This window comes from Canis lupus, chromosome 34 (genome assembly GCF_011100685.1).
Source record: "Canis lupus familiaris isolate Mischka breed German Shepherd chromosome 34, alternate assembly UU_Cfam_GSD_1.0, whole genome shotgun sequence".
In the NCBI taxonomy this organism is placed as follows: Eukaryota; Metazoa; Chordata; class Mammalia; order Carnivora; family Canidae; genus Canis; species Canis lupus.
Genome location: NC_049255.1, coordinates 19,009,072 through 19,024,806, shown reverse-complemented (window position 1 = coordinate 19,024,806; position 15,735 = coordinate 19,009,072). Strand labels below are relative to the sequence as shown.

Here is a 15,735-nt window from a genome sequence, read left to right as displayed (position 1 = left end):
ACAGGGAGACAGACCATCGTCGGTAGGGTATACACTTCGTGTCAGTTTTCCAGCAGTGGGGACAAGCTTTCTGTCATCCGTTCAACACACACTTAGAAGGTACCTATCAAGTGCCAGGCATTAGGGAACAATAATGAACAAAAACAGACATAGTTCCTGTAGCCATTTAGGGAGCACGGGAGCCAGGCCTCAATAAAATAATCCAACAGATAAACATATAATTAGGTTCTGTGATAAGTGTCAAAGAAGGAGAGTTACATGTCTACCCGGAGCCCTAGCAAGGCCGGCCAGCCAGTGTGTGACTCACAGGGAAGCCTCCATAGCCTGGTACTCAAACCATCCAAGCAGGCATCACACAGGTACCCTCCTAGCAAACACAGAGTCATAAATCTGCCCAGATGGAGATGTCCTGCCTGGGAAGGGGAAACCTTGCCACTTAAACTGACCCTGCTACTTTGCAGGCACATGTGGTTCTATGTGTCTCTGTGCCCATGTAGATTTTCATAGATTGTGAAAGGACCATACCCTATACCTCAAAGCAAGGGAATGGGCTGCCAGGCAGCCATCTCAGGCTCACATTCCCAGGTGAGGAGCTGGAGCTCAGATGAGCCAACAAAATAATTGTGAGCTTGTGAATTCCTTACTTCTCAGGGCTTTCTTTTTACTGGCATGAAACCATAACAGAAAGTGGTCTTTTGGGTTTAAGAGCTGCTGTACTTAGTTGCAGGTTCCCAATTTTCCCATTCAATGGGGAGCTGACCAGAAAGATAGTCATAATGAACAGTAGTCAGCCACTTACTGCTCATTGGAGTTGAAAGAAAGTAGAAACGTTCCTAACAAGTGTGCATTCCATAGAAAGTCTCTCGAGCCAGGGTCTCTCCTGGGAGACTGAGGTAGAGCAAGGCAAGTGATCCCTAGGGAGCCTGGGGGTACTGGGTGTGCACTGGGACTCCCCTCAGTGCTGGGGAGTAACCATGGCAACATACATGCCATTCCTCTTAAAAACCCACTGCAGGCCTACAAAGAGACTGCATTGCTTTTCACAGGAAATCACCACATTGTCGTTCAGTCCTTTGGGCACCCACCTTGGAAGCAGTGTGCCCCAAATGAGGCATTATCTTTTTTTTTACACACCCTCCCCCCTCTCCTAAAGCCCACCACCCCTGTCCTTGCCTGGTTAATAGCATCACCTGCAGCCCAAGCTAGAGACCCAGAGTCATGCATTCCCCTTCACAGCTGGCTTTATTTCCTTACGTGGTGTCTCCCATCCAACTGGGGAGCTCCTTAGCTCCAGATGTCATGCTTCTTTCTTTATTCTTGTGCCTGGCACAATGTCTGAGACCTTAAAAGGGCTTATTAATATTGGTTGATCTAAAGCATTGAGGGGCATCTGGAGAGGTGAGATAGGGAACTGTGCTTGAGTTGATCGCTCAGCAAAGTGGAATTTGTGGGTGTGGTGCTGGGGCGCAATGTCCCAGGGCCCTGTGCCAGCATCAGCCTGTACCGGAGGCCAGAAGGTCCGCCTCCCGATTCTCACTCTTCCCTTCTCCAAACCCCTGTCTGTTCCCAGCTGACCCTACATCAGGTGTGGTTCTCAGGGCACCTATCAGAGCTGCCTGCAGGATCTGCAGGGTAGGCCAGGTATGCTTTTTGCAGCTTCCAAATGAAGGCCACACAACCTGGTTCTCAGAAGTCTGTTTCTATAGAAACTATGATGTTTCCTATGTAGCACTGAAATCCCAGAATCACACAAGTCTCTTAGAAATTCATTGTGTCCTCTAGATAAGGCAAGTAAGAACCAGCAAGGTGAAGTGGCTTGGCCTTGGCCAAACCCAGACTGAAGTGCAGGTCTTTTGGCTCACATGGGCCAATTCTCGATACACTAGAGCAGGCATTGGCAAACTTTTCCCGTAAAGAGTCACATAGGAACCATTAAAATAGTTGGGTTTTGTGAGCTATACGGTCTGTTATGCAACTTCCTAGCTCTGTCCACTTAAGGTGAAAACAGCCATAGACAACACACAAATGAAGGGGCATGACAGTGTTGCAACACAACTTTACTTACACAGACAACAAGCAGGCTGGATTTGGCTGTCAAGCCATGGTTTGCCCAGCTCTGCTCTAGCACCTCATGTGGTCCACAGCCAGCAGCAAGAGCATCACCTGACAGTGTCAGAAATGCAGATGTTCAGGTCCTGGGGCAGACCTGATGAAGCTGAATCTGCATTTCTACAAGATGCCCTGGTGATCATATGTGTATTGAGGTTTGAGAAGCATGGCCCCAGTAAGCCTGGCTGCTCCCCCTAAGAATGCAAAGAAGAAACTTTATAGATTAGAAAAATGAGACCCAGGGAAATTCATGGACCTTCCCATGGTCACACAAATTAGTGGATATGGGATAGATCCCAAGTCCTACTATTTCAACATAGAATTCTTTCTGCACACACAGCAGACTAGTGGCCCCAGCCTCCTCATTTCTGGCTGTTCCCAACCCAACTAAATTCACTGGAAATTTGAGAGCAGCAGTCCCTTATCCTTCCTCAGCTGACTTCTGAATCAAGAGGGCTCTGACTCTAGCTGTGACTCTTCCTCTTCCCCATCTCATCCGCAACTGAGACCTGGGAATTGTACCTCTGGAGGCTGCTCAGCATTGGCAGGGGGGAGACTTGCTCACACAGGTTCAAGCTGGAGTTAAACTTCAACTTAATTCCTGCCTTAGGAATTTTCTATTTTGCTGCTCAAAATAGAACCACAGAGCCAATGAACCCTTCATTCTTCACATGCAGAAGAAACTTCGAGACTAGCTCTTTGGCAGGCCTAGACACCTTAGATTTTTCCCTCTTCTGCTTACCTCACCTTGGCCCACACACCAGTCCCTGTTTCTCTGTAGCAGCTTCTTAGCCATTTGATACCAGGTGTCTGCTAAGACCCAGCACACAGCAAAACTCCACGCTGGCCACACGCTCCATACAGCCTGAACGTTGTTCTTCATCTGATCCTAATTTGGGTAAGAAGTATTTCATGTTCTTAATCAATTAATATGTATTGGGCTGCTTTTTACTGAGCACTGACTTATGGGCCAAGCCTGTTGCATATTTAATTATAGATCTTCCTTGACTTAAATGGGGTTACATCCCAGTAACCCCATTGTAAATTGAAAATACTGAAAGTTGGAAGTGTATATATACGACCTCTAACCTCCGGAACATCGTAGTTTAGCATAGCCTACTTTCTGTTACCCACAGTTGGGCAAAATCATCTAACACAAAGCCTGTTTTATAAAATGCTAAATATCTCAACCAATAAAATGAATCCTGTGCTGAAACTGGGTACAGAATGGTTGTCAGCATATCCGTCATTTACCCTGTGATTGTGTGGCTGACTAGGAGCTGTGGTTTGCTGCCCCTGCCTGGCATCAGAGACAGTATGGTACCACATATCACTGGCCTGGGAAAAGATCAAAATTCAAAATGTGAAGTGTGGTTTCTACTGAGTATATTGCTTTCGCATCACTGTAAAGTCAAAAGATTGTAAGTCGGAAACCTTTTGTGTTTAATACACTTTATGGCCAAGGACACTGAGGTTAATAGGGTTAAGTGGCCCAAGAACACAGACAGTACATGATACAGCATGAATCAGATCTGCCTTCAAGTACTGTAGTGCTCCACGTGCTGTGGAGGATGCAAGCAAGTGTGAGGTATCCAGACCTCCAGGAGCTCACAGTCTACCTGCATGAAATATATGGAGAACATTCCTGTTACCACTGATATGATAGGCGAGCACCATGGGATGGTAGAAACAGAGTATCATAGGAGTGGTGGCGGGTGGAGCTGATAAGGAGGGCTTTCCTTAGGAACTTGACCCCAGCTGCCAGTACTCTATGCCCTGGGCCCAGGAGATGATCAGGAAATATTTGATGTAAGAATGAACGAATGAGCCAGATGGATTGTGTAATGCTGACACATGAAGCTGCAAGGACTTGACAAGACACTGAGTGAGAGAAGGGGAACGGGGGCTAGAACATTAGCATGCAGAGGTAGCAAAAGGGAAGGCTAGAAAGATAGAGACCCTTGAGTAATGTGCCGTGGAATTTGTCCACAATCCTCGAATAATTGGAAGAGAAGAAGAGGTGAAGGTATTTAAGCTCAGAGCAATAAGATGGGAGAGTAGTGGAGGGTAGAGGACAGAGAGGGGGACTGGCAGCAGGAGGACCAGTTCAGAGGCTAATGCAGAATGCAGGCTGAGAGCAGTAGGGCCCGGGACTGAGACTCAGTGGCCCAAAGGAAGAATGAAAAAGGAACAGAGGGACAGGTGAAGGGGACGCTGGCATGTGGGTGGTTCCTCCCTCCCCACAAACCACCCAGCAGCATCCCAGCTTCTTCCCACACATTCTTACCCTCCTGTCTGCCTCCACACCAAACCATTCCCCATGCTCGCAGAATGGACACCTCATACCGGAGCCTGGGTCTTTTCCACCTCCAGTGCACTGCCAGCACCCACCTCTTCCCATTTTTAGGCCAATCCGTCCAATACTTGTTAAGCATCTACTTGAATTTAGCACTAGATGCTCGAAATATTTTATACTCATCATCTCACTTTAATCCCCTACAGCACCCTTGAGAAACACTTTATAATTAGAAAAATGAGGCCCAGGGAGGTTAATTGACCTGTCCAAGGCCACAGTAATTGGTGGATCTGGGACTAGAGCCAAGTCCTAGTATTCCAAACATGGCATTCTCTCCATATCCACCACAAAACCCTCCCCCAACTCTCCCTCCCTGGCCAATCCTGACCCAACAACCAGAAAAAGTCCCTCCTGATCACAACTCTCTACTTTTGCATTTCTGGGGCAGGTGGGTGGTGTGCACATCTCTCTGAGCTGTGATTAGCTTGGTGGGTGTAGATGTCTGCAATGTACCTTATTATATGTGTCATGCCTGAGAATCAGGTTTGAGTTGAACTGGAAAATCTCACCACTAATTGATTTATTTTATTATATACACCGTACCTGGAACTGAAGCTTCTCAAGCTCTATGAGCAAAACAAAGCCAGATAATATACCAACAAAATACCAACAATAGCATTTTACATTCAAACCGAGAAAGCCTTCCATTTAATAAGATTGTGCAGCCAAGAAGTCTTCCCTGAGAGGAGCCGAGAAGAGGCTCGCTCCCTCCATGCTCACTTCCCTGCCATCAGACACCCTATCACCCTATCCAAGGTATTTTGTCTCTGCCTTGAGTTCTTTATTCAGAGCTTATTTTTGGAGTCAAACAAGCCTTGGTTTGAATTCCAGCACATGGCAGTTTGGTGACATTAGGCAAACTCCTCAAGCCCTCTGAGCCTCAAGAGGGTTTTGTTTTTGTTTTTATTTTTTTTTTTATGTTGAGATAATAGTTTCTATCTAACAGAATTGCCATGAGGGTTAAAAGCAATAACCTTTGTAAAGCTCTAGGCCTGGCCTACAGTCTGGGGTCAGTAATGGTCATTCTCTTCATGTCTTCGTTGGGAACACCCAGTCAAGATTCCCTGTTCCTCCACTGCCTTCCAGACTATAGAGACATTCTTATTCTTGGTTTTCCTTAGAGACATGATAGTGTCAGACCCTCACTTCAGAGCCATTTCCAGGAGATCATTTCTTCCTGGAAACTTCCCCAGCACACTGCCTCTCCTCTTCTCAAGCACTTCACCCTTGTGCATAGAGGGGCTTAGACGCCCCCCTTCCACAAAATACAGAGCTTTTGTCAGAGCCCTGCCCAACCCAGGAAGAGAAAGCCACACAGGATGGAGGCCCCACTCTTTCCTCCCCACCCCACCACACAGCAGGCTTTCAGGAACCAACAACAATGGCCATTGTGAGCCTGAGCTTGGTCTTTCTCTTGCCTCAGTGTAGAGTTGCACAGAATGTTCTGTCAGAAGTGTTAAGGAATGGTAAGGATTGCTGCCAATCTCTTGATCCAGACATGGAATGCTACCTTTGTTGGAACAGCTCAGACTTGAAGGATAGATTGCCCCCACCATAAATCAGGGAGAACAGAGGCCGGAGGAAGAAAGTGACTTCCCCAAGGTCACACAACTAGACAGCCAGAGCAGAGACAAAACTCCCAGCTCCTGTCCGCTAGATCAACACATTCCCCTTGCCTCCAACCCTACAGCCTCTCCTCTTCAGAAAGCAGAGACTCTGGGCTGTTTCTCCATCCTACCTGTTTCCCTCTGAATTATCCAGAGGCAAAGTTCACTCAATAGCCACTCTTATGGGGCTTTACAGACCCCTGGGAGTAGAAGAAATCCGCAAGCAAGTATGACAACAGCAGGGCACAAAGGAAACTGCCTTCAAAGGAGGTGCCTAGCTAGACCACAGGCGGGCGGCAAACTATGCCTGAGGTATCTCCAGATCCTCCTCGACTCCTTGCTCAGCCCAGAAACAATGGATGACTGTAGGATTCTCTCTCTCTCTCTCTCTCTCTCTCTCTCACTCACACACACACACACACACACACACACACACACACACACACACAAATGCAGGAAAAGGAAAGGAACTAAAGAAACTCATTTCTAAATAAAATGCTGAGCCTCCTCCTTGCTTTAGAATAAAGAAGTAGAAATAGGGGTGCTTCATTTGCCAGGAGGGGCAGTCATCCCAAAAGCTCAAGGTCACAGTATCTCTGGCTGTCATGGTATGTCTGCTTTTCTTCTCAGCATTTCATTCTTCCCTTACCTTCCCCCTCCCTCTTTTCCTACCCCTGCCTTCCCTACCTTCCATCTCCTCATCACCTTTTTTTCCCCCTCCTGTACTGCCTTCTTTGGGTTACATTAATGACCATCTGCAGAGGGCCACTGGCTTACCATGTAGCAAAGACAGGATGTTCTGAAGACACCCCTTTCTAAGGAAACATAAAATCACAATAATTGCCACTGTTTCTTGAGGGCTTTCTGTGTGGCCTCTGTGCAGGGCTCCTGATTGCTTCACTTCTAAACTTCACCACGCACAACCCTGCCAGTGAATTATTAAATCAACGTTTGCCAGATAAAAGACAGACTTGGAGGGGGCACCTGGGTGGCTCAGTCCATTGGGCATCCGACTCTTGATCTCAGCTCAGGGTCACAGATTCAAGCTTCGCATTGGGCTCCATGCTGGGCATGCAGCCCACTTTAAAAAAAAAAAAAAAAGGAGGGGGAAGAAGAAGATGACAGAGCCAAGGAAGCAAAGTGATTTCTCCCAAAGTAATAACACTAGTGGGTGCCAAGCAGTAGTAATTGATGTAAGTCTGTCCAGAACCCATGCTCTGTACCCACAGTTTGTCTCAGGGGCACATTCTTCATGTTGGGTTTTCAGAATGCTGGGGAATGAGCCCTCCTGCCTGCTTGGTTTGCTGGCAAAGGCCCCTCTGCCCCTATCCGGTGTCTGAGCAAGGATCTCTAGGAAAAGCATTGATCCTAGACTATTTTTCAGGGCTGGTGTGGTTGGGATCCCTAAAGGCCTGGTGCTTGGAGAGGCCAGATGGGAATGTGTCTGTCAGTTACAGCCTTCCTTCCTTAGCCCTTTGTGCCCTAGGAAACCCCACAGCCCCTCCCCTCCAGAAAATCAAGAAACAGCCTTGTGGGGTTCTCCATCTCCCCGCCCCTGGGCTATTTTCAGGCTGCCAGGCTTCTAAGTTGGCTTTGAAGCTTTTCAGCCCAGAGCAGTCTTTCATCCGCACAGACCAGACCCAGTGGGAAGCTGAGGCCGTCTGATCAGTGCCTGGCTTTGTGGGGCTCTGGGTGCCTGAGCCGCCAAGGGCACGTGGCCCATCTCCATGGAAATTTGGAGGCAGGAGAGGAGCCCAAGGTGATACCTGCCACAGCTTTGGCAGGCCGAGTCTGAGAGAGGCCTGCCAGCTACCACTCACTTCTCTAGACTGTGGGGGCTGAACCTGGCCCCCCCACAAGGTGAGCTCTGCTTGCATCCTTCCTTCTGAGGAGAGCAAGAGGATTCCCCCGCCTCCCTCCAGTGTGGGTCAGCTTCTCCGTAGCACCATGATAAGGAACATTTCTTATTGCTGTTTATAGAGCACCTTCACATTCTTTAAGTCTTTTGCCCTCAAAATAACTCATGAAGTAGGCTTTATTATTGTGCCTATTATGGGCAGAGACCTGGGGGAGTTTTGCCACCCCCCAAATTCATATGTTGCAGCCCTAATCCTCTACTTCAGAATGTGACTGTATTGAGAGATAGGGCCTTTAAAGCAGTGATTAAGATGAAATGAAGGCAGTTAGGGGGGACCCTAATCTAATCTCACTGGTCTTTATAAGAAGAGGAGATTTGGACGCTCAGGGAGAAATACCCAGGATATGCAAGCTCAGAGGAAAAGTGTGTGAAGAGGCGGCCAGAGGGTGGCCATCTGCAGACCAAGGAGAGAGGCCTCAGGGGAAACCAGCCCTGCCAGCACCTTGATCTGAGCTGTCCAGCCAATACAACTGTGAGAAAATAAATTTGTGTTGTTTTAAGCCACCTGGCCTCATGGGATTTTCTTATGGCAGGCTTAGCAAACAGCCTCAGAAAGGACAAGTAACCTGCCCCTTATGGACACAGAGATGAAGCTGAAGCTGTTAGCCCCAAAAGCAAGACCTTGTGCAGTGTTTCTCAGCATTCTCTGTCAACTCCTTGTCTACCAGAGACCATTTATCAAGTAGGGACAAATTCCTTTTTGCATTTTTAATTAGTCAGACACATACTCCAGCTTCAGATGAGCATTAGCTAAGCTGCGTTACCCACTGAGCTGATAGGACTCCAGCCCAAAGCAATGACACCTAATAGCTCACCTGTGCTGCTATAACCCAGGTAAAGGGACAGTGCCTACAGGTGTTATTCTATTACACAGATGCCTGAAGGATAGGGGGCAGGCTTCCTTGCCAATATGGTGGGATGGTTCAGAAACTCTGTGGGCACCATCACATAGGGTTTCAGCACCTCCACTCAGGATTTCTTGGTTCCCTGGGCTGGCCCATTGCAACTCTCAGACCTAAATCTGTAGTATGACTGAAGGGGAAATGGGTAGGAATGGGGTTGAGCGTAGCAAGGCATCCTTTTAAGCTAAGGATCTCCCGTGGTATAGCAAGCAAGAGCTTCAAATCATGCCACTCATATGTCCTGAGCTTCCCTTGAATCTTAAATGACTGAATTTTCATTAATGTGAACCAGAAGCCAAGATGAGAATGATCATAAAAATTATGCATCAAGAGAGAGAGGTAAAAACCAGACTGGGTCATCATTACCTATTATATGCAGATTAAATAAGTTAAGTCATGGAAAGCCTGCTACCTAGTTCAATCTATGCAAGTTAGTATTATTATTATTATTATTATTCACTATCTTTTTCCTCTTTTGGGTCAAACCTGTTAAAGTCTTTGGCACTAAAGCATGTATCTTATTCACTTTATTCAACAAACATTTATTGGGAGACCTTCTATGTGCCACAGGCTGGGCTAGTTGCTAGGGTTACAAAGATAAACAAAACAGGAAAACATCCGCACTTTCAACTCTCACTGGAGTTGGGAGAGTGATATGTCCAGAAACAGTTGTCGTTGGGTGAGATCCATTATCTGAGCACAGGAGAAGGAAGAAGCACAGTGCCTGGGGAATCCAGGAGAGTAAACAGGAGCTCTCCAAGCAGAGGGACACCTGTGCAGGAGAACAGGGCCAGCTAGCAAATGACCGCGTATGCCTGGCTAAGGAGCCTCCAGAGCCATGGAAGGTTCTGAAGAAAGGAGTGGACATATCAGACATGCCCCTTAACTTGAATGCTCCAACCCCTCCTGCCGACAGTGGGCAGGCCCAAGAAAATAAAAGCAAGATGAGACTGTTGAGATCAATGAAGTAGGAAAAGAAGCAGAGAGAAGGAAGAGATAAGAGGAAGGAGAAAGACTGAGTGGATGCTCACTTAAGGTAGAGCTCCCCTGAGTTCAGGGCCTCTGTGTGGAGGTGTGAAACTATGAGGACCATTGAAGATTTTGAAAAAATTTTAGCCTGGATACTAGGATTTGGGGACACTTGTGCACAGCTCTAAGAATGTAGATAAACAGATAATGAATGGAGAGTTGTCAGGCTGAATCTGGCAGATAAGGAAAGTGAAACCAGGAGACTTTTAGTGCCAGACATGTTCACATGCAGTTCTTCCATTTCGATCTCATAACTGTATGTGAGGTCAGTATTATTCCTAACTCGTAATTTTCAAGAGAAAAAGCTCCAGATCAAAGTAGTCAGGAAGTAACTTGTTTCTATTCTTTTTCACTCTAATTCCTGCATATATTTTGGGCAGTTTTATTGCTTAAGGCTCAGGTTCTCAATCTTGAGCATGCCCCAGAATCTTCCAGAGGGCTTGTCAGAACACAGACCATTGGGCCTAACCCCGGGCGTTTCTGATTCAGTAGGTCTGGGGTGGGGCCTGAGGATTCATGTTTCTAATAAGTTCCTGGGTGACACTAATGCTGCTGCTACAAGACCACACCTTGAGAAACACTAACCTCTGGGGATGATCTACCCAAAGACCCGGCCCAATGGTTCCCAATTGGTGCTACCTTTTGGAATCCCCTGGGGATCTTTTTTTTTTTTTAGGTTTTTATTTATTTATTCATGAGAGACAGACAGGCACAGAGACACAGGCAGAGGGAGAAGCAGGCCCCATGCAGGGAGCCCGACATGGGACCTGATCCCGGGTCTCCAGGATCACGCCCTGGGCCAAAGGCAGGCGCTAAACAGCTGAGCCACCAGGGCTGTCCCCCTGGGGATCTTTAAAAACAAACACTGATCCCTAGCTCTTGGGCCCACACATTCTGATTTAAGTGGTATAGGTGCAATCTGGGCATTGTTATACGTAAAAACTCTCCAGGCAACCCTAACATGCAGCAAAGTATGGCAACCATTGACCTAGCCTCTTTGCCTTGATGCTAATGCTCATTGCCACCCTCTTCTTCAGCTGCCTAGCTCTGAGGCCACAGTAGGAACCTGGTATGTACTAGCACTGCTCACAGCACCTCTTTCTTTTTTTTTTTTTTTTTTTTTTTTTTATTTATGATAGTCACACACACACACAGAGAGAGAGAGAGAGAGAGAGAGGCAGAGACACAGGCAGAGGGAGAAGCAGGCTCCATGCACCGGGAGCCCGACGTGGGATTTGATCCTGGGTCTCCAGGATCGCGCCCTGGGCCAAAGGCAGGCGCTAAACCGCTGCGCCACCCAGGGATCCCACAGCACCTCTTTCTAACTCTCCTTCTCCCACCTTCTCCTAGAACTCATAACACCTCTCACTGCCTTCTCCCCTTCCTCCAGTCCTTCATCTCCCTGCATGTTCAAAGTAGACCCTCTGCTATAGTATTACAACCATCTCTTGCCCACTGCCAGTACATCAACCCGTTGTTCTGTCTTTGACCACATCTACCTGGAAAAGTTTGAGGAGGAGGATCTAAACCAGACTGCAGGCATGTGAATGCAGGGAGGCTTCTTGAAGTTGATGGTACTTGAGTTAAGTTTTGATGAAGAAGTAAAAATAGAAGTGGACGTTTCAAGCAAGGGTACAGCATACAAAGAGGCACAAAGGAGGAAAACCAGAGAGTTTACCTAGAAAACTACACGGTGTTGTGTACGTCTAGAGCAGGTACCTAGCCCTACAGGTGTCAAGGAACAAAACTGCAGAGGCAGCCTCTTGCCAGATGGGGACAGGCCTTGGGCATCAAGCCAGGAAGTTCACATCATGCTTACAAGTATGAAAAGCAGTCAGTTGATGGGTTTCTCTAAATGGCTTTTAAATTATAACATTAATACATACTTAGAGAAAAATAGGAAAAATGTAGAAAAGCATAAAGTAGAAAATAACAATGTTCTTTAATCTAATTATCCAGAACTCCCCACTGTTAAGATTTGAAGGGAATTTGTCCTTTTCTCCTATGCATATTCTGATGGAGCTGAGAGCATGCTGTGTATAAATAAGTGCATATCTCACCTTCACACTTAACATGATATACATATTTAACGTTTCTGAAATTTTGTAAATATCTTAATGGCAGCACAAAAGTCTATCATCATAGACACCATATACTTTATCTAACTCTTCTCACACAGACGGAAATGGGGAAGGAGCGGGGGATGTCACCATTATAAATGATACAACAGTGTTCATGTTTGTGTGAACTTAGATCCTGTCAATGAGTTCTTGTGATTGGTACCAAAAAAAGAATTAATGAATCAACAGTATGAAAATCGTAGACTCCCATTGTCAAATTTCTTTTTGAAAAGTTTTTCCCAATTTACACTTTCATCATAGGTGTGAAAGAATGCACATTTCATCTCTTCTTGCCAGCACTTGGTGTTGTGATTGGTGCCACTGAAGGATTTTTGGTATGAGGATGACATGAGCAGATTTGCATTTATAAAATCACATGCTGGAGGCTGAGTCAAGAGGGCCAGATTGGAGCTGCTGCTATTGACGTCCTTGCTGTTCTTGCTTTGCTTTCACATTCTCCTTTTTCCATTTCCCCATTCTTCATCTTTTTTTTTTCCTGCTCAGAGAGCATATATTGTTCCCTGCACACAAGCACAAGGCTTTGTTACCAAGAGAAGAGCTGAAGGGCCTCTTGCTGTGGTTGCAACAAACTTGTGCCTAGTTCAGTGACCTTCTTCTTATAGTTCTGTCAAATGAATAAACAAATGAATAAATAAATAAATCTATTTCTAGGCAGTAATTCTCTTTAGGTGGAAATTTTTTTTATATTTTTCAAAGAAATTGCCAAGTGAATTTATTACTAAATTAATTTCTTTCGGCATCCTGTGACCATCTAACCCTACATATGATCATCTCTGTCCCTGGAACATCTTTGCTCTTCTTCCTTCTTAACCCAGCAAATTACCTGTCATTCATGCGTCAAGACCTTCTTAAACATCTGTGACACCTTCCTCCCATACTTAGTCCAGTAGGAATCAGTTACTCAGGCCTCCCTGTCCCTATGGTTCAATTATAGCATTTTTTACACCCAACACATTTTCTCCCACTTGGCCAAGAGCCCCTCAAGAGTAGAACATTTTGTATTCTCAATTCTTGTCTGGCACTCAGTTGCTACTCAGCAACTTATGAATGAATGAATGAATGAATGAATGAATGAATTCCTGTTTTACTAAGGTGCATGGACATTCCAGCTTAAACACTAATGAGTTGAAAAGTGTAAAGACAATATGGAGGTGATGTAAATTGCCAAAGCCACACTCTGAATCATTGGTACCAGGTAAAACAGACACCTGGTATACCAGATGTCTTGATCCTGGATTCTGAGTTCTCAACACTAATTGTTCTGAGTGCTTAGATATTGAGTTGCATTCTATTCTGTTTCATTTTAACTCCAAATTTAATTTGTGCATATGTGTCTCTGTGTTAAAGAAAGTAAAGGGAATTAAGTGATGCCAGATGATCCCAAAGTATGTATCAAAGAAAACTACCATGGACTGTTTATAGATATCACACAAAAGAAGAGCCCTGTGGTCCCCATAGGTTTAGAGAACATTAAATAGATTTCTTTGTCTCAGAACTTCCTGGTAGGCATTGTAGGAAACTGAAAGAAAGATCACCTAGGCAATGGTGGAGAAATAGAAGAGCAGTCAAGTCTCCCTTCAATGGTAGACAGGAGTCATCCTAGCCTCTTTACGCCAGAAAAGATTTAGAGTACAAATTCAAAAGCAGAATGGCAAAAAGTATACCAAGATCCTAGCCCCTTACCCTGCATTTATCTCCTCAGTCCCACATGTGTGTAAGCCTCTGCCCCCCACCCACCCACCATGTGGATGAGATCAGCCTTCATTACTTCTCTTCTAGAGCCAGGAAGCAAGGTAATGTGTGGGAAGTGATAGCTGCAAGGTAATGTGTGGGAAGTGATAACAACTTAAAGCCATTCAACAGGAAAATTTGTTAAAAGACCAAGACATTGTAAAAGCTGAAACACTTGAGTCTATTAAGTCCCCTGCTTCTTAGAACATTTTGTTACCAGAGAATGTTTCAAGGAGGGAAAACACTGAACTATCACAGCACTGTCAGATCCTGAAGCCTGCTACAAAGAGCAACATTTTACAAGACATCTGTCTTTCTGCCATTAGAGGAACCTCTGAAAAGTTCTGCTGCTTTTTTCTCCTACCCCAGTATAACTCCCCCACCCTCCTCATCCTTAGACACACTCCTCTATTTCTCCTCCTGCCTCCTTGATCCTCCCTTCCTTTCCCCCTCTCTCATTCATAACCCATGCGATTTCGCAGACACTGTTAAAATGACACAGTAAGCTAAGACTATCCAGTGGTTATTTAATGCTCTTTGGTAAGAAGGGAGCTAATTAAATGACTAGAGGTTTAGACATTTGTTGTTTATTGGATTCAAACTCCTTAAGAGAGCCTGGAGCATTCTCCTAAACAAACATTGCTCTTTCATGGCTTCTTGTTCCAAGCCCAAATGAGATGGAGAGTTTAAGGAGACAGCATCTCTTCACAGATATGGGGGTAGGGTAGGGCAAGAGCCAGAGAAGAAGAATGGGAGTGTGGATTGAAATAGAGGGGAAGGCTTATGGGCCTATCATAGAAAGATGAACAAACACAGTTTGTGTATCTGTTGGCCCCTGCCGTCCATCAGTGAGCATCAGTAGGTTAGACTGGAGCAATATTGACACATTTGTGGTCAGCTCAGTGGTTTGCTTAACTCTTCACTAGAAATATATCCATCAAGAGAGTGTTTTAAAACAATAGTCTTCCAAACAAAAAAGTAAAGACAAACCCAAATATCTCCTTGGCAATCTTTTTTTTTTTTTTTTTTCCTCCTTGGCAATCTTAACAAACACTGTTACACTATACCAGGAGGCACCTTAGACAAAAACCATCCATTAAGTAAATAAAAGCATTCACTTTCTAGTTTGGGGGTAATAATAGGATGTTAGTGTCTAGATGCAATCTGTGAGAAAAGTACCTTTGCCTTCATAGGCAAAAAAAAAAAAAAAAAAAAAAAAAGAAGAAAGAAAGAAAAGAAAGAAAGAAAGAAAGAAAGAAAGAAAGAAAGAAAGAAAGAAAGAAAGAAAGAAAGAGAAAGAAAGGAAGGAAGGAAGGAAGGAAGGAAGGAAGGAAGGAAGGAAGGAAGGAAGGAAGGAAGGAAAAAGAAAAGAAAAGAAAAGAAATCTTTTAAAGAATCTGCCTTTTTGTTTTGCTTCTGTTTTAAGTACGAAAGTTGTGTTGTAAAAGTGAGTCTCGTCCCCAACATCAATCCTTGATCCTGCCATTGCTTTTGTAAGAAATTAGGCAGGTACAGATCAGGCCTCAGGAACTCTGAAAAAAAAATGTCTTCCAGGTGCCAAATCAGAAGTAACTGCCATTGTGAGAGGCCATTGATCCAGTGCCTGAGACTCATATTTTCTGTCTTGCTTTTTCTACGTGGACTCAAAATAATGTGGTATGGGTGAAATACTCTTTTCCTTGGCGCAGATGAGGTACCTGGTGTCCTGAAAGAGGTCAGTGATTTCCCCAAGGATGTCCAAGGAGGTTGGCTCACCACTGGCTTACCACAGGCCAAATTTGAGGTTAATTAACCATCAGTCATCATCATAGGGCCATGATGTTATTTGAACATTCAGAGAAAAGAAACTTGAACCAGCTATGGATAAGGACTTTCATCATCATTCCTTTCCTATCCTAATCCCAAACCAATGTGTCTTTAGCTGCACTGAGGGTGCGTGTGT

At 45.2% G+C, this 15,735-nt stretch overlaps 1 protein-coding gene across 6 annotated transcripts in view; it reads left to right on the top strand.

The window, feature by feature from the left end:
• Positions 1-15,735, top strand: part of DGKG (diacylglycerol kinase gamma) — a 205,348-nt gene that overhangs the window by 162,405 nt on the left and 27,208 nt on the right. The gene's annotated exons all lie outside the window — the stretch shown is intronic.